At 42.4% G+C, this 20,603-nt stretch overlaps 1 long non-coding RNA gene across 2 annotated transcripts in view; it reads right to left on the bottom strand.

The window, feature by feature from the left end:
• The window catches only part of LOC137278155 (uncharacterized), an 84,334-nt gene extending 78,145 nt beyond the window's left edge, over positions 1-6,189 (bottom strand). Inside the window, exon 1 of one of the 2 annotated variants that reach the window (XR_010956645.1) lies at positions 6,153-6,189. This is a non-coding gene — a long non-coding RNA (uncharacterized lncRNA). Of the gene's footprint in view, positions 1-6,024 lie in introns of both variants that reach the window. The other variant, XR_010956646.1, reaches the window with a different exon arrangement.
• Between the last annotated feature and the right edge of the window lie 14,414 nt (positions 6,190-20,603).

The raw sequence follows: 20,603 nt of genomic DNA, 5'->3' as shown, positions 1-20,603 counted from the left end.
AGTGGAGCCACCCCTATCGGTAAGGTTGAGGTTCCTAACACTGAAACAGGAGTCGGGGGAATCACTGGAGGCTTGGGCGGAGAGAATGGTGGCTACTTCGTCACAAGCATTTCCAGGACTTCCAGAGGACTTCGTTGAACAGGAGACCATAACCAGGTTCTGCATGGGATGCAAGAACCGGGATGCAGGGAACATTAATCTACAACTTCAAGCCTACCTCACTGGAAGACGCAATGGAAGCGGTGAGGCACTACCAGCACAATTCCCAGGTGCAGTACAGTAAACCCCGCCAGGTGTTGCGGGCGGTAACAACAGAGGAACCTGAGGAGCCATCAAGGGAGGTACAAACCTCTCGCAGGTCTGAGGGAGGATACTCCGAATAATCCACAGGTGGTGACCGATCTGGCCAAGAGGGTCTCACTGATGGAGACTGAGACGGGAACAATGCACAAAGAAGTAAAATGCATATGGTTGGTGGACCAGCTGGAAAGAGTAGCAAGCGTCCAAGGCAGTCGGGCCAGCTGTTGTACAGTCAGCAGGAGTTCTTGAAAATAAAGTGAGGGGTAGGTGATGAGAATAGAGGAGCTGGTGCAACAGGCCGCCAGATTCGACCTTGACCCCTGTATTATTCATTTCCACATCGATGAGGAGGATAAGCAGGAAATGCTGTCAGAAATAGAGGACTATGGTGACGTTAATATGTATGAGGAGTATAGTCTGTGGAACTACCGTCTGGAGCTTTTGTGCTCCCTCAGCATGAAGTGGGAGCAGAGGCTAAACATGCAGAAAACCTTCCAGGAGATGCTATGCAACCTGGACTGGGTGAGGGGCACCAAGGCCTGGTTGTTATATGAGATGGACGACTGGCATGCAACAGATGTAGAGGATCTCCTGCGCGAGCAAGACTCACTGGAAGCAGATATCCAGGTAGTGGGAGAAAAGGTGGAGACAGTGAATTATTCAACCTCTCACTTTGTGGAACATCACTTCCAAGAAGTTGGAGGGTATCGTCCATGTGATCCTAAGATGGTCCAAGAACGGATATGTATTTTGGAGTCCGCTTACTGTGAACTGAAAACACGGATTGAGGAGAGACGAACTCGCGTGGAGGAGGATCGTGAGCAACGGCAGCTCTACAAGAACATGAAATATGAAGAGGAGTGGATCAGGGAGAAGACACGACTAATGTCATCCCTGGATGTCGGGCTTGACCGTACCAGTACTAGCCTGTTGCTGGACAAGCATGCCATGATGGTGGACAAGATGAAATCCCATTTCACGCATCTCAGGTTGGTTCTACAAGATGGAGATGGTCTTGTCGCTGCAGGCAACTTCTGTACTGACAAGATTCAACAACACCTTGAGGAGGCCAGACAGCAGTGGTGGAGCTTGTGGGGACTCACGGAGCAGCGAAGGGATCGACTTGTGACCGCCATGGATTTCCACCAGTTGGTTATTGATTCTGGCAATGGTGACGTTTGGCTGAAGGACATCTCACAGCTGGAGTGCCTGTAAAAAGAGGGCAGGGATGGTCCTAGCAAGCATGGTCCTCATCAACAAACATGCTTGGGCGAGGAGTATAGTGAATGTCCTTTGATCTGGAATCGACTGAGGAATATCAACAATCGGTATAGACTTTTGAGACTCGTGGAAGGAAGACTGGAGAAGCTACTTGAAAGTTATTCCCATGGGAGTGATGGAGGTGAGGGCCTTTCGGAGGAGCCAGTCCTAGGTCATGGGGAAGGCAGTGGGTCGGTAGTCTTGGAGGACAGAGATGTTGTAGGTCTTAAGGAAGTGAGGGAGGTTGGAGCGGTCCTGGGGATGTCCTCAGAACCAGCCTCTATGAAAGGGTTGTCGCTCTTGTTGCCGAAGAGGCATCATCACCAGCAGCTGAAGCCACCTCCGCAACCAACGCCATATGGGCCAAAGCATAAGAGACCTATCATGCTCCGGAAGTTCTTGCCAAAGCTGCGTCTAGCTCTTACTCCTCTGCAGTAGTCATGGAAACAAAGTTAGCAACGACAAAGAATATTCCCAAGGAACATGACATAATGTCTAAACCAAGAGACGACCCCCGTGGTATTGGCGCGGATGACTCTCCTGCGGCCAAGTCTGCTGTAGACCGGAAGGACAGTGCAGCAGGAAGGACTGCTGATGCAGACACGATGGAGGCAATTGACAAGGCGATTGGAGTTGTGGGGGTCATGCTCCAGTAGGGACAAAGGACTTAAAGAGGATAGCGGAAGGGGGTCTGCAGCCTCGTTCACTGGATGCCACAGGCATGACATGCCTTCCAAATCAAACTGGCGGGGTGACATGCCGGAAAGGGGGCTGGTGCCGCCAATGAAAGACGAGCCTATTTTGGGTCAGGAGCATGTAGTCGAGCCTGGTGCAAACATGAATGGAAAACAGGAAACAATGAGCGTCGATGGTTGTGGGATTCCTATGGCACTACAGGTCAGGCAATCTAAGGTGTGCAAAGTAACAGTTGCACTGGCAACGGTATTGGCACCAGACACAACTGCCGGGGTGTCTGACCATATCAGTAGAGAGCCATACCAACACCAAAGGGAATCCTGTCCAGCGATTGGACCACATGAAGGGATACCGAAGACGTTACCCCAGGGACAACAATCTTGCTTGGTGGACATGGTCAGTGCAGCTGTCCATGGTGTGAAGGGACCCGAGGAGCAACATGGTGGGGAGGTGTTAGAGGCAAAAATGGTAGATCGTGGTCCAAGATGGGCGGAAAGCACCATTGGCATCCCCTGCGGTGCTTCTCTCATTGCATCAATGGAGGAGAGAGATCTGGGAACGCAGATGCTGAGGCATCTACCGAAATTATTCTCCCAGAGTAAACCGGAACTGGCACTGGAGGTCCAAGTGGAGCATAATGACGCTATCACACAGCCTGACTTAGGCCTAAGAAACTCTGTTGCAAAGGACTTGGATATTGTCATACCCGACAAGGCCCCGGCAAATCACACAGCTGAAGATTGCGAAACAGGGCCAGGGTTTCCCAGAAAGGAAACAGTCATCGCGGACAGCAGCGGTGGTTGGCCTGTCTATCAAGACAGATTTGTATACCTTGGACACCGACAACCCTAGGGAATACTGACAATGTCACACAGTCACAGTTGAGCGAAAACTTGTGGTCCCATTTGACTGTTTCTCGTTAACCATGGACCGGCATGGGTACGGCTTAAAGGGGCACTGATGCGGAGCGAATAATGTTTCTCGCCAACGGTCGAATTTCGAAACCAAACCGCAAATTGGTCAGTGCCCGCTCCTTCGACCGTGACGGACAAAGGAACTGGGCTCCTGTCCATATTAGCAGAATTTCTTCACCTAAACAGTCAGGAGGCCGGATGCCCATCATATGCCATTTGTTTAAAAATATCCATGGTATTCCTTGTCTGATCGTAACCAAATATCCCAGCAGTGTAATTCTTTTCGGATGCTTGGATGGTATAGTTACTGGTCCAATTTGATCCTATTTCTGTGTTTTTAACCTCGATATTTAATCATGTTACATGAAAATATGATGTCTACAGGCACGTAGCAAGCCATTTGTTTCAGTACGGAAGATTGCAATGCTTTACATATATATATATAGGTAGTTTTGAGTGTTGGTTCAGCTGTGATAGCAAATATCATACGTAAATTTTGGTAGCTATGTTAGCTACCCTGGTTTATTATTTATGATAATAAAAACACACAGTTGATTTATTTAAATTCGTAAACAAACAATGATGACTTTGCCTTTGGTAGAGAAACTGGAAAATTTTCTTACGTAAAAAAACCCCTTATTTCACCTAGTTACCCAAGTACACAGCAAATGCCTGTGTGTCTTCCTTATGTAACGAAATTCCGTTGGTATCCTCAAAACAGTTTCGGCCCATAAGTGTTTTCAGGCTGCTTGCGACACAGAGATTACATCTTCCTTGCTGTAACTCGCATTTGATGGTGTAAACCTACACGTGTTATTTGTCATAATTCTCTGGATGGTCAATTAATGAATTTACAACAGGTATAATTAGTAGTAACACCACTTCGGTTACTCAACAAAGGTTCCCATTTGGCATTTCTCCTGTCTGGAGTAAATACTCAACATTATAAATTAAGGTCTGTAATGGCAAATGTATTGTATGTTATGTAATATGTGCATGTAAGTGATGCAAGAGGGTTTATCAGCTGAGTTACAAAAACAAACATCGATCAAAGGATTAACCGATAACACACTGATTGAATAATTACTTTTATCTTCTAGCGGATTTGTCAAAAGGCAGTGTGTGTAGATGACGACACCCTGTCGTAAAGAGTGAGTGCAAAAACAACATCCTCCCTTCAAAGAATTAACCACCCTTGCGTTGATTGATTGCTCATTATTGGGTAACTAAATTACTTAGAATAGTGGACATCATACAATTAGTTTGCCATGTGTGCTCTCTTGGGTGACCAATGAGAGGTTTATCTGGTTTTCACCAACGAAAGATGTGAAACGATGTGTTACTTTTTCGCAAACTAGACAGTTGTAAGACACGCGACACAGAGCAGGATTATTTACCAGCTGCAGATGAATGGAATACGATTTCTTTTATGTGGATATTGATGGATACATTCCTGAACAAGGTAGTAGCCTGACATTGTTGCCATAAAATTAGTCTGTTTTACATTCATTATTTGCATTTTGTTTTAATTTATTTGTTGTAGCATTCAGCAGAATCTGTATGACAGAAAACACACCCTAGATCGCGTATGTGTGTGAAATAGGATCCACATTGGCAATCTATACAATGTATAAATGTTGCTGTTATGTTAGAAATTTACTAAAAGTATAAGTAGACCGTGTGTTCTTTTATTAATTTTCAGAATCATACAAATATGACAATAAACTAATTAGGGTTATGAGACAAAATATAGAGACGTACATTGGCTTCGGTTTTTTTCCGTCCTAATAGTTTTTTACCATTTCTACCACTGGCAGATGATTAACCTTCAAAGTGTTTCATTTGTTTTCATAATACATTTGTTATGAAGTAAAAATGACTTCACCTAAGTTGATGTGTCTACAATTAAACTATCAATTGCGCTTACGCAACGCGCAGCAGAGGTCACGAACCAGTCACGAATTCTGGGATATCATCCGGGTGCTCACGGGAGAAAAAGCAATAACAAAAGTTTACACCAGTCCACGGAAACTGCTCCGCATCAGTGCCCCTTTAACTCAAGAGGACCTGCTGAAGGGGTTGGGTTCCTGAGGCAGAATTGTCACTGCACAGCAGTGTGGGATTTTCTGATGAGGATGGAACCTAATAGTTTAAGAGGCTTCTGGACTTTTAGACCACCTGAAGGACAGTTAGCAGGCGGGCCCGTGGAACCGGAGCAAAATGGCCGGAGGGTTGGGTGTTGTCCAGGGTCCGAGGACTCCAACGCGGACAGCAAATATCGTCCAGTTTACGAAGAAGACTGTGACCTCAAACATGTACATAAACGGCTGGACAAGGAGGAGGTGCAACCAGACTCTGAACCACATCGTCCCAGTCTAGTTTGCAGGACGTAACTGTAAGAATCTGGACTTGTGTACATGTAACCATGTAACTGCCGATCACCGCAGAGAGTTCGTGGAAGCCATTACAGTGAGTACATCAGCCGTCTGCTAGGTCGAATTATTCCCTGCGATAGCGAAGGTCTATTCGCTCGGTGGCATCTGCGACTGACTCTATTACGTGTCCAAAGTGATAGTGAAGTAGGAAATCACTGCATAAGTAAATATAAGCAGAGTATCTGTATCCCAATGCAAGCACTTAGTTGAGAAAAGTAAAACAACAGTGTTCTGAAAATGATCATAAAGTCTTGTAATTAGATCATCCTGTAGCCGTTTCTCCTTTATCAACACGGTGACACTACCACTGTGGCGGCCTAGCTTTTTCATTTTATCTCTCATAGCATTGACGCTCGAAAACCGGACAAAAAGGCGGAAAACTCGTTATGAGCCTTCACAAATGATTCACAAAAACTTACATCGAAATTAAGACACAAAGGTTTCACGTGGGCAAATTCATTGTCATGTTTATGTACACCACCGATATTCCACGTCAAAATGTTGAAAGTAAGGCCATGGCCATCGCATCATTTGTCGGTTTGTTTACCTTCTGACTGGGTCCGTCCTTCACCTTCGGTGTCAATTTCATTTCCGGGTCCAAACAAACTGGCCCACGTGGTTGTGTTAGTGCTTGGGTATGGTGGTTCTTTGTGCGATCCTTTCTCTTTGTCGATGTTTTGAGAATTCCTATCATTCACAAACACTTGACCATTTACAATAAGCTTATTTTGTCTTATCTTCGGGTTGTTTCCTGCATTCCTTGCCTTCACAAATCAAGGTGAAAGTGCTTGCCTGCCCTCTCGTATTTTCTGGGGGAAATCCTCCGTCACATGCTTATGTTGTGATCCCTCAGTCCTGTCCACGCGTGGTGCCTTGAAGATGTCGCTCTTTTCTTTAGATGCACCAGGTACTGTTTGACTATCATCGCCTTTCCTCTCGGGGTCGCCCCCTCAACCTCTGTGCAACACCAGCGTTTTGCCTGCTTCGTGACTACTAAGTAAAATCACCGGCGCATGCACTTGTTCACAGGCGAATCAAGACTCGAACGGGTTTCTGCCCCAGCTACCCTTTCACCATCATCGCCTCTCCTCTCGGGGTCGCCCCCTCAACCTGTGTGCAACACCAGCGTTTTGCCTGCTTCGTGGCTGAGACATCGCCTGCTACTAGGTAAAATAACTGGCGTATGCACTTGCTCATAGGCGAATCAAGACTAAAACGGGTTTGCCTGCACCAACTACCCTTTCACCATCATCACCTCTCCTCTCAGGATCGTCTTCTCGCCTCCTATGCAACACCAGGATTTCGTTCTGCTTCTCGCAAACTCGCCATTGAGTCCCCTGTCCAGACACGATAGGTTTCAGTTCTGCTACACCTTGGCCGCTTGTAGATCGAGCGTCTTCGGTAGAACGAATGATGAATAGTATGAGCAACGTCGCTCGCCATTACCCACGCTAACCACCACGTCAACCAAGTGCTTGATCATGGTGGAGGTCGGAATTATTCCCCTGTGCACAACCTTGCGACTTACATCTTTCCAACCTCCGTGGCAGACGTAGAGGGCAGCGTCGCAATTTCCGCATCGCCGTTCCCGTCCCGTCTACGTTCGTGGCCGGGGAACATAGGCATTTTCCGAGCATTGGCCAAGCTGCCTCGGGTTCCCGTTGTATAGAAAACTACGTCAATATGTCGGATAGTTAAACTTTCACCTGACGGTAGTACACTTTTAAAAAAAAATTTTAGAAACACTTTATTTGAAAAGATAGAGCAACGAAATTTTGCAAATCCCTACGCCATTAAATGGGCTTTCTGGCAATACCAGACAGCAGTCTAATTTGACATCTGACTTTTACAATAGAAGTTACATAGTAGTTTTTTAAAAAGTACAGCAAAAAATGACTATTTTTTAGAACAAATTGTGCAATATACTTTACAATTTTCAGAATAGATGAAATCTGTTTACACCATTGTTGCCGCCGCCAGAAGAGCTTTCTAATGATGCCAAAAAATGTATGCTGCAGACAAGAGTGCGGCCGTCAGAAGCAAAAAAGACGCAATAAGACAATACATGAGCAAATGCGCCATTGAAAGGCCGCCGACGCAAAAAGCAGTGGTATATACGGACGTGTGTAGCGCCTCCAAAAAGCATTGTATATGTACATGTTATACGTCGTTAGAAGAAGAATTAAAAGGGCATTCATGTGCATTATTGACATTTAGGATCACAAAAACGACATAAAAATTATCAACGAACTTAACTTCCGATTACCGATCCGTTGAAACAGAAATAAAATGCGGCATTACATACGGACAGCTGTGCACAACATTGCAGTCATGCATATTATGCATCGCGAAAAAACCCATGGAAACACCATTCAAATGAATCATAGATTCTAAAAATCCAAAGAGAAATATCAATTGCAAAATAACGACGCAAGTCTACTTCCGCTACCGGCGCCGTTGCGACGGAACTAACATGCGTCTTTACATACGGACAGCTATGCACAACATTGCAGATGTGCATGTTATATTATGCATCACCAGAAACCCCATGGAAAGACCTTTCAAATAAATCATAGATATTAAAAATCGGAACAGGGATAACGAAATTAGAACGAAAGTCTACTTCTGCTACCGGCGCCGTTGCGACGGAACTAACATGCGGGATTACATACGGACATACTTAGCACCTTTGCTCAACGTGACACATGCACATGCCATACACCGCCAGAAGCGAATTGAAATGCTCTTTCTAATGAGTATAAGATATTAAAAGTCGCATCAGGGGTGTAGACATTATTAACCAACGAATCATGTGCTGATGGTGTTGGCGACGCACAGGACATGCGGCATGATACGTAGACGTATGCAGCTTGACATGCCAGTGCACATGGGCATGTTATACATCGTCTTGAAGCCCATTTCAATCGGCCTTCATATGCACTATAGACGTTAAAGATCCCCTAAAGGAAAGAGAAATTATAAGGAGGTATTGGCGGGGTCGACATAAGTCGGTGGCTGAAATCAAACTGGATAGAAAAGCGGCACTATATGCAGACGTTTCCAGCTATGCACAGCATTGCAGATGTGCATGTTATGGATCGCCACAACCCCCATGGAAAGACCTTTCAAATAAATTATAGATATTAAAAATCCAAAGAGGGATAATGGAATTAGAACGAAAGTCTACTTCCGCTACCGGCGCCGTTGCGACGGAACTAACATGCGGCATTACATACGGACATACTTAGCACCTTTGCTCAACGTCGCACATGCACATGCCATACACAGCCAGAAGCGAACTGAAATGCTCTTTCTAATGAATATAAGATATTTAGAGTCGCATCAGGGGTGTAGACATTATTAACCAACGAATCATGTGCTGATGGTGTTGGCGACGCACAGGACATGCGGCATGATACGTAGACGTATTGTGGCGGCCGGGACTCAACCTTTCAATAAACTTGGTCAGTCTTGTTTTCAGGAAAGTCAAACACTTCTTTTCAATGAATAAATAGCTGTTTATTCATGGATATAAATATTTTTCAGCACAACGCTCTTTTTCACTAAGTAGATCCCTCTCAAGCTTAAGGTTTATGTGCATGGACCAGTGTTAGGGCAATAAAAGTCTGACCTATGGCTTCAGTGGTAGTCACTGTTATGTAGATATAGTGATGGCTTTATTACTTGGTAATCTGAATAACTCGATGGTTATTAAGATAATAATTTGTGTCTGTGTTCGAAAAGTGCAGTCTATTTATAGCATCAGCTATTATAATTGTAAGGACAAGGGGAACTTTCGGGCTGAATTATCTGCCCTTAGTTTGAGACTGACCTTCCGACTGCCAAAGTCAGAATGACCTAAACTGGATCGCATCATATTTATAGGTGCGAGAAAATGGTCGCATGTCAGTTGTACACCAATCAAATCACGAGATATTACGTCCCGTTACGTCCTTATTCTTTTGAGGGATCTACTTTCACAACATGAAACCACTGAAATAAAAGGGAAGACGCATTACCTCAGAAGGTAATCTGATACGAAAATGACTATTTTTACCCACCAATTAATTACACGTAATTAATTCATTAAATGCCCTCCAATATCATGAGATCAACAACTGCGTCTCTCTACGTCCTGCTGCGTCCTTGCTGCCTGCTCGGGGGGACGCAATAACAGCGAGCGACGTCGACTGGGAACTATGATGGACAATTCAAAGAGGAAGATTACAGATGTCAGGAGGCAATTGGGGCTTATCTGACACATACGATGTTTAACAACATGACTCAGTCGCTCATACAATTTGACAGTAGCACTGGAAGTCGTATTTATAGAAAACATGTTCATAAATAATAATGCTGAACATCGCGTATGAATACAAGAGTGGGAATCACATAGTTCCCGTTGTCAGAATTAACATCGGCTTTGCAACATGACCTGACATATCATCAAATACAATTCTGGGTTCATCTGTTCGTAATTCACAATCTGAGTCAAAAGTAGCGGTAACCCCATTGCGACATAGGCTGGCTGTCACAAAGTTAAAATGGCGGGCGTCACGGAAACACGTAGCTCGGCCCAGATCACAAATTCACCAAAGAATGGTTAATTAACAAGTGTCACAGGGATTATGTAACAGTTTGTCGAAGGACAAGGTAAGATTAATCCATATCTGATAGTCAGTTTTCGAAACTGGATGCTTAGAACAAGGAAATATAAAAAAAAAGTGCGGTCAATTCAAAAGTGCTTGAAAATGTAAACAAGATCGTTTTGACAGGCGACGTTGTTGACATTGACTCTAACAAAGTACAACTGTGTTCTAAACCAATAGCGTAATGTGATGGCAATAGCTTATGATATTTTACGAATGGCAATACATTATAATGCTTGAAACAACATGCTACGATCTTTGACAGATTTCTTACCAGAATGAGATTTCAAAACACTGAATTACGTGAAAACGAGGTTGCCAATATTATTAGTATAGACTCGCAAAACTAATTACATGATAATTATGGTAATAATTTCTGCACTGCCATTAACTATAAAAATTACAAAAGGGAAATACATAAAAAGATATCTCGTACTGACTAATCATTTACAAGCTTTTGTATCTTATGAATTTTGCAATTTAACTTGAAAAAAAAATTTTTTCTCAAACTTCGTGATGGCCATCACAGTATGCAGCTTGACATGCCAGTGCACATGGGCATGTTATACATCGTCTTGAAGCCTATTTCAATGGGCTTTCATATGCACTATAGACATTGAGGATCCCCTAAAGGAAAGAGAAATTATAAGGAGGTATTGGCAGGTCGACATAAGTCGGCGGCTGAAGTCAAGTGGGATAGAAAAGCGGCACTATATGCAGACGTTTCCAGCTATGCACAGCATTGCAGATGTGCATGTTATGAATCACCACAAACCCCATGGAAAGACCTTTCAAATGAATCATAGATACTGAAAATCGAAAGAGGAATAACGAAATTAGAACGAAAGTCTACTTCCGCTACCGGCGCCGTTGCGACGGACCTAACATGCGGCATTACATACAGACATGCCTAGCCCCTTTGCTCAACGTCGCACATACACATGCCATACACTACCAGAAGTAAATTGAAATGCACTTTCTAATGAATATAAGATATTAAAAGTCGCATCAGGTATGTAGACATTATTAACCAACGAATCATGCGCTGATGGTTTTGGCGACGCACAGGACATGCGGCATGATATATAGACGTATGCAGCTTGACATGCCAGTGCACGTGGGCATGTTATACATCGTCTTGAAGCCTATTTCAATCGGCCTTCATATGCACTATAGACGTTAAGGATCCCCTAAAGGAAAGAGAAATTATAAGGAGGTATTGGCGGGGTCGACATAAGTCGGCGGCGGAAGTCACGTGGGACAGGAAAGCGGCACTATATGCAGACGTTTGCAGCTATGCACAGCATTACAGATGTGCATGTTATGCATTGACTCAAACCCCATGGAAAGGCCTTTGAAATGAATCATGGATATTAAAAATCGACCCCCGCCTCGATACCAAGAGTGAAATTGTTATGTTATGAGCAATGTCATGTAAAATCCTAATGTTCATCAATAAAATACATATTTTACTACAAGCGAAAAGTAATTTTGACTTTGTAAAGTCGGTGAAAAGAAACTTAAATAGCATTTATCTTCAGAGAGGGCGCCGACATTTTTGAAATTGTTATGAAATTGTTATGTTATGTTATGCAAAATCCTAGTGTCCATCAATAAAATACATATACATATTTTAATGACGATAGAAAGTAATTTTGATTTTGTAAGTCGGTGAAAACAAACTTGAATTAATGTCATTATGGTTTGTTTTCATCAAGTTAGAAAATCAAAACTACTTTCTACTAGTAGTTAAATCTGTATTTGAATCATGACCAAAAAGATCTTGCATGACACAACTTGTAACGTAACATCAGCGAGGTTGGGGTCGAAGTCAAAATACTGCGCGATTAATTTCTACACTTGCTAAATTTACTTGGTTTGTAAACGTTCACGCACCAGTATGTAGACACTTGTCAATATACGTCTTTATAGTTGGTCTCATAATCCAGAATGTACTTTATAATCATACTTGTATGCAATTTTGAAACTTATCAAAAAGAAGCGATCTGGAATGTAATATTGAAGTCGGGTCTTGGTTTGTCACCAAGCTACTTCGTACCTAGAATTGGGAAATTAGCCGGGGGGGGGGGGGGGGGGGGGGGGGGGATCTCCACACCTTGACACAAACAGAAGGGTTCCAGGGTCAGACTCTTTATTCAATACATGGATTCAATGTCATACAAAATCATTCAACCACAATGATATCAAATGTCACCGATGCACTTGAGAAGAGTAGAATAACATCTAAACCTTACTTTATATAATAAATCATTATCAATTTAAGTTAAACTCAATACAATGTTCATTACCGTTACGACGGTGTAATACAAACAAATTTAAAGTTATAATTAACAACTGCATGTCTGTACTAACAATATCTGACATAACATAATCTGCAATCATTTATCATGTACATTTTACTCATAAACATTGTGCCATTCTTGAACAGCGACCATTTTTTTCAATATAGAGGCGTCCTTTACCTTAAATACGGTACGCCCGTACAGTGTTGAACGTGTACTGTTATAATCCGCTGTACGGTAAATTTAACATAATAATTATAGATGAGCCGTGATATATTTGACAAATAAATATCTCTGGACCAGTTCAGAATATTGACTGACACACAGCTATATAAATGAAGGCCTAGGTGACTGATAATTAGAGCACACTGAGACTGACTACGGTACGTTACGTCACAAGTAAACAATCTATCCGCGTAGTAGCTGTGCAGACCAGTGTTGCGGCATGCTAATGAACCGTGACCGTTGCGTTGCTGCACAGATTCTACAGCGTTAGCCTTTATTCATTAAATCCACTGAAGTGCTTTAAACTGACAAAGTAAACAACTCACTAAAATATTATACGACTAAACTGTTAGCAGGATAAATATAGAAAGTTATGAAGAATATATCTGTAAGTTTGGAAATCTGAAAAACCCTGGTTCTTTACGAACTGATCTACAATACACAGAGACTAAATTTCGTAGCTTCCAAATGATTGCTATTTACCGGAGATTTTCCGAATTAACAAGTCACGATAGTGAGGGACAATAGCGTATATCAAATGGAAAATATATATTCACTTAGGCTTTGCTAATGCTGTACGCATTTAGTCAGAATAACTTAACGTTCAATTATTATTTCTTCTGAACATATATGCAGTCACAACGTTAACTTAGTTACCTAAAATTACAATATCTACGAAAGCAACTAGTCACAATATAAAACATATACTTGCGCTGACTTGGTTTTTGGTTTCGACAATATGCGATGGTAAAACATCTCAACTGAAGTGAACTAATAACTATGTCTGTCAGGCAGGAATTGTACATGAAACCAGGGATACTCTATAACATATATAGGCTCCCTGATGAAATTGAACAGTGAACTGACGCCGGAAAGTATGGGTAGAACTAGCGCTTCATGTTATTCAACATTTTCCATTATATTTGAAAAGACGAATTCTACACATATGAATATTACAATCAGTGCCAGAGTGGCGACTTAAACACATTCTCACAACGTGCAACCTGCACATATTCTAAATTACAGAACGCACGTATATACATTGTTAACGAAAAACTTCCAGGACACATATTGCGATAGTTTAAAAAAATAATAGAAGCCTAACTTGTAAACCATATCTGTCATACAGCCGAATTGTGTGTTTAAGTTATAACTATGTTAGTCTTACAAAGTGAAGGCATACAGATCTTACAAAGTGTCGGCATACAGATCTTACAAAGTGTCGGCATACAGAACTACAAAGTGACGGCATACAGAACTACCGTAGTAATGATACCAAATTACATTAATAACCACGCGGCCAAGGTACAAGATTAGAACATGACTTTGATAAAGTGCAGCACTACTTCATTGTTCAAGTAAGGCGCATTTTAAGCAAAAATATGAAAACAGCAAAGCATAAAGTAACTATGGCTTACCTTGACACAAACAGAAGGGTCCCAGGGTCAGACTGATGTATGTTTCAGACCCTGGTGCTTATATAGCTGAACCCTCTGCTTGTACGGTATAACCAGTTTCCCTAAAATGGAGACAACGCTTTGTCTATCTTTTGAAAACTTATGGCACCGAGATATTACTCACTTTTGGCAGATAGTTTTCGAGATTCTAATTGCTTTGGCCGTGTGTTGTCGGAAAAGTTGAGTAATAACCAGTAATGTACGTGGTTAAGCCTCCACATCTACATCTGTCTAATTTGACAGCGTGTACAGGCGTGAATATTTGACCATTAAGTTGTGGTCGGAGCGGTCAGTACAAACACTGGAGTGTATACTCCATCAGGCTTTTAGCGGCATGGGGCGATGCCAGTAGCATAGACAGCTGTCAGTTACGCAAGTTACCGATAACAAGCCTGCTACAACGTGAATACTTTAACAAAATGTATGAAATATAACATTGCCTTTGGTGAGAAATATCTGAATAATTTTAGGTAAGAATATGCACATTTTGCAACTGTTATAGTATCTAGACATTTTATAGTTTGCCTATATGAATCATAATTCGACGCACGCCCTAGTGTATGTCGTCTGTATCATTACAACTTCACAACGAAAACAACGATTCTGTTGAAAGCCACGACTCCTTAATAAAAGCAAAATGCAAATATTAAAATTAAAACCAATTAAAGTTATGGGAGCAATGTCAGGTTCTTACCTTGTTCGAGGAAAGTATCCATCAATATCCATAAAAACCGAGTGATATATAATTCATCTGCTGATTTCCCAAGTGATGTGTCTTTCAACAATCTAACATACAAAATGTATCGTGTAAGGTTTTTCACATTGCTGTATAGTTCATTGGTCACCCAAGATAGCACACCTGGTAACTAAATGCATAATGTGCGTCATTCTCTCAAAAAAGTACTAGTAATTTAGTTAGCCAATAATGAGCAATCAATCAATGCATTGGCGGTTAATCCTTTGAAAGAAGGGTGCTGTTTTTACATAGACACATACGCGACAAAGTGTACTCAGTATAAATTAGTAAATGTACATACATAAACACTACCTTTTGACAAATCCTCATTGAAATCCGTATAAAAGTAATTAATCAATCACCGTGTTATCGGTTAATCCTTTGATCGATCCAGACACAATACATGCCAAATGGGGACCTTTGGCAGGGAATCTAAGTCGCGTTACCACTAATTATACATGTTATAAATGAGCATCAAGTGAATGATGACAAATAACGTGTAGGTTTATACCAACTAACACGGATTACAACCTAGCGACACCAAATGATTTTGACAAAATCGTCTATAAAAACAAGGGTTGTAACTCGGAAACTAGGCAAAGCAGGAGACAAAACTAAATGATAGTAGATTGTGAGAACATAGAGCTTTCGGTTTTCACAACAGCTGTCGCGATTTCAGGTTTGTACAAACCTGTAAACGAAATAGTTTACTACCTGCAATGTAGATGAATTCTGCATAGACCCTCATATCTATACCTACTATTACGTCATGGAGACGCACCGTTCTGATTAGTTGGAATTTCGTTTGCGGCTGAGAATTGTGCACTGTTGTCAAAAGGTCGATTTAAGCAGGGATACTCTATAACATAGGCTCCCTGATTTAAGGTAATTAGAGATCGACTTGAGCAGTTTTAATGACGGGGTTTCATTTATAACGATTTCAATTAGTGATTTCTGCATTTGTACCCCCTGGAGTATTTGTGATCTTTAAGCCTCTATTTAAGTTCCTAAATAAATGCCGTCTCTAAATCGGTTCAGTGGAAGACGATCTAATATATTCACTTGATTGGTCATAGCTTCCGTTAGAAATTGATAAAACACGTTCAGGAAACAAAAAAGAATACTCCAATGCCACCTCTTAAGATGTAACCTTAACCATTTCCCGTTTGTTGAAATCATTTTATGTGCACGGAAGTGCTTACTCCCGGAAGCCCTTAACATCCTGTAAGTGAGCAAAATAATTATCCAAGTTGACAGGCCGGATAACCCAACTCAACTGCTATGTCTTTTCCCTAAACCCCCAACGAGTGAGTGAGTTTAGTTTTACGCCGCACTCAGCAATGTTACAGCTATATGGCGGCGGTCTGTAAATAATCGAGTCTGGACCAGACAATCCAGTGATCAACAACATGAGCATCGATCTGCGCAATTGGGAACCGATGACATGTGTCAACCAAGTCAGCGAGTCTGACCACCCGATCCCGTTAGTTGCCTCTTACGACAAGCTGAGTCGCCTTTTATGGCAAGCATGGGTTGCTGAAGGCCTATTCTACCCCGGGACCTTCACGGGTCTGAACCCCCAACGAAGGTTGAAGGGTATTAGGATAAGAACTTCTCCTAAAACAAATTCCGTAGTTAGAACTGTCAAGAAACCGTCTGTCATAGTGAACTCCGGTTGTCAGAAGAGATACACTGATGATGGGACAGAATCGGCCAAGTCAGACACCAACGGAATCAAAGTCAGGTTATCCATGTCATAATATGCCTGCAAGTCTGTGCGCATAGCCTCAGATCAAAACACTAGACCTGTTGCTCTCGGTTTGTTGGACTGACAAACCATTGACGGAAATTATGTGCACCCTAGCCACCGACCCAGTAGCATGACTCAAACCGAAACAGGAATTCTGTGCCCTTGACACGATAAGCAGTCAGTCACGGATCTTCCATGGCAATAAATGCAGATCATCACTGCAGTCTGTAGACTGTGGCCTGGCCCAAACCAGGGTAGGAAATCACGTGCCGCTCGGAAATCACGTACATTCCTGACCCGAGACCGGCTAAGCCAGCTCCATCTCCGTCACTTGAAGCGCAAGGCTTCATCCCTAGAGGAGACCGGCCTCCTAAGCCTGGGCATGATGAATAGCTTTCCCGAACAGTGCACGTCTGGTTTCCTTAGGAAGTGACTTTGGACCCGGCTCGTGCCATCGACCACCAAGCCACTGCGACATAGAGGAAGAAGAAGAAGAAGAAGAAGAAGAAGAAGATTATTTTATTTAAGTATCACGTGCTGTGGTATAATGTATATATACATATTACCATATATTAAAAACAGCACCCAGCCAGTCGGCCTATGAGACATTGGATCAAACATACATTACATACATTTTATATCATACCTGTATACCGTACATACACACACGCATTCCAACCCAACTTGCAGGACACACACGCGCAAACACAAGCACACGCATACGTACAATCGTACATACATGCAACAGTGTAGAGGTATAGAGTTCCCAACATGGACCATCCACCCACCAAACCCATACGCACTTACATATTGCAGTCATGGTAAATACAGCATAGGCATACTATTAAACACAGATGATAAACGTAAATGTTAAAATAAACTGACATGTCGAGCTATACGCACTCACGTACTTATTAGACAATGTATAGCTTAGATGGAAGCCCGTTAACGACTGGCATAAAGTTTACGACGCCTGTACATTTTGTACACAAGGGCGGCTGGGAATTTATTTACACAGGGAGTATTGATTAAGTAACAAGTTTGTTGCAGTGGAGAGAGATTCGGGAAGTAGGGCTCCAAGGAGGTAACGTGTTCCCATGAATCATATCTTAAATCAGAATAAAACTTGCATACGGTTAGGAAGTGAACTTTATCTTCGACGTCTTTGGAGTCACACATTTTACAAATCCTTTCGTCCAAAGGGACAATTGGTCGTGAGAATCTCCCAGTCTCTACTTCAAGGGGTAAAGTACCTGTACGTAATTTAGCGAGTGAAGTTCGGTAAGATCGGTCCATGATGAGTTGAACATATGATTCAGTATTAAGTGACTTCTTAAAAAGTCTGTATGTTTGTTGCCGTTGGAGAGTCCTCTATCATTCCACAGTCGTGGTGATCATTCGATATAAGCCAGACCTTAATGTAGTTTATGTCTAAAGGTCTTAAATTGACCAAGTCTGAAATAGGCAACTGCCACGAACTAATAAGTGTGTAAACCTTGTTAGTCCATGATTCACGAAACTTTAGCGACCACATATTGATTTTACTACTCACTTGGTTAATGTCACAATTTTGTAGGTAGTACCAGAGTCGTAACATTTCTAATTTTTGCTTCGTAAAAGGTGAAGTCCACATATCTCCTCGAACTGATAAGTTAGGTGACTTACTGCCCACCCCAAGAAAGAACCTACATGCTCGGTTTTGTACCGCATTTATGCAACTAAACTGATGTGTGCCCCACACCGCAGCTCCATATGAGAGAATCGGTTGTACAAGGGTTTCATACAGCTTGTTGAACACCTCGTAAGCCATACCTCCACAGGCTTTAAATTTACATACTATTACACCAAGGGCACAGTGTGCTGACTTAGCAATTTCCTTGGCCGTGAAGTTGAGATCAAGGTGTTCATGGAACCAGACGCCAAGATATTTGTATGCATGAGTGTAACACACTTCATTTTCGCCGATAGTGAAACTAACACCAGAACGGTTGGAACCACTACGTCGAAAATGAACAACCTGTGTTTTCTTCATATTAACAGATAAACGCCATTTAGTACACCAGGTATAAACACAATTCAGCATTTTGTTTGTAGACAACTTTCAATAAAACTGCATACAATAAAACACTTAGTAAAGAGTTATCTATGTTAATCCCACAGTTCAGACGGTTAATTTCATCTACAAGATCGTTTATATAGACAGAAAAGAGTGTGGGTGAGAGCACACATCCCTGACGAATAACCAGAAAAGACTGGGAATAAATTTGTGAAACTGTTGTTAACACTGACTCTAGAAAACGTGGAGTCGTACATAGACTTCACAGCTCTAAGAAAATGTCCTTTAATTCCAAGTTTTTTAAGTTTGTAACACAAGCAATCACGGTTGACTTTGTCAAAGGCCTTTGAAATGTCAATAAAACAGACAAATGTTGATTTCCTTGATATTTTCCTATTTCCGATAACTGAGTGAAGGCTGTAAATATGTTCTTGAGTGCTGCACTGACTGACGATCTGTGAGGACTGTACCGTCCCGTTCTACTTATAGTTGTCTTGCCATAACCCACCACCCCCCACCCCCACCCCATGAATGTTCATGAATGTTCGTATCTGTACCAAAACGAGGCTAATCTGGACAAGGACACATTCGCATAACGGCGAGAAATCTCAATGTGTACTTCCTGGTTTCAAATTTCCTTTTCAAGTTTCTCATTACGTAACTGTCCACTTATCCAGGAAAATCTTGGAGAAATGGGAAAAGGCTGCAAATATACTAGAAACATAAAGAAACTGTGCATACGAAAACTTAAATTTACCAAACCTGCGCAGACACATAAGGATGCATGTATCCAACAGTGGTTTCGTCCTTGAGACGTGCAATACGTTGTTGCACGTGCATTCCGGGAAAGAGAAACAGAGCCAGCGAATGCCACACAATGCTGTCACTTTGGAAAGCTCAAGCCCCGCCCTTGCGATCGTTCAAAAAATTAAATGGCCATTGAAACGCATTGTATGCCAAGGCTAACGTCTGCTCAACGCCATGAGGCCATTGGGGTGGTCTGTGGGGGAATGTCTCAACGGCAACTAGTTTGCACATTTCCACTGCCACCAGAACACCATTTCTGCACTGGTGAAACACTACCAGAACACAAATGACGTCATCGATCGGCCTCGTTCTGGACGTCCACGTGTAACAACGCCAAGACAGGACAGACGGATAAGGATGACCCATCTTCGCCACAGGTTTGAGACTGCAGTGTGTTGACTGCCCGGACCATCCCAGGACTTTGCCGTATTCACCCCAACACAGTTCGACAACATTTACGTAATCACGGAATCAGACCACGACATCCCGCCAATCGGCCTATCCTGACACAAAGTCATCGACAGGCTCGACGAACGTGGTGCCTGAATCATGCCCGCAGACCTTAGTTCTGGTGGAGTAATGTTGTTTTTACAAATGAGTCCAAGTTTAACATTTCCCATAGTGAGGAGGGAACGCCCATATACGCGTGGAGGGAACGTATGCACAGGCCTGTGTCTTGGAAAGGAATCGCTTTGGTGGTGGTGGTGGTTCCGGGATGGTTTAGGGTAGAAAAAAACAGCACGCCAAAGAACTCCTTTGGTGATTTTTCTGGGTACCTTAACTGGTGTGGGCTACAAGGATCAGATTCTTCGCGCTGTGGCAATTTATTTTCTGCAACGTCATGGCCCTGGGCAGGGGTACAGGACGCCAAGGTTGCCATATGTTACTTATTATGTATGATGGATATTACTTTTTTCCGTGTACAGTGTACAGTTTGCAGGACCTGTTTTGTAACACCTGTGAGTCAATTATATATATATACATATTTTTCTTAATAAACAGGTGCGGTAGGCAT

Source organism: Haliotis asinina, chromosome 3, assembly GCF_037392515.1.
Source record: "Haliotis asinina isolate JCU_RB_2024 chromosome 3, JCU_Hal_asi_v2, whole genome shotgun sequence".
Lineage (NCBI taxonomy): Eukaryota > Metazoa > Mollusca > Gastropoda > Lepetellida > Haliotidae > Haliotis > Haliotis asinina.
Note: the sequence above shows the minus strand (reverse complement) of the source record. Positions and strands in the feature narration are given on the sequence as shown.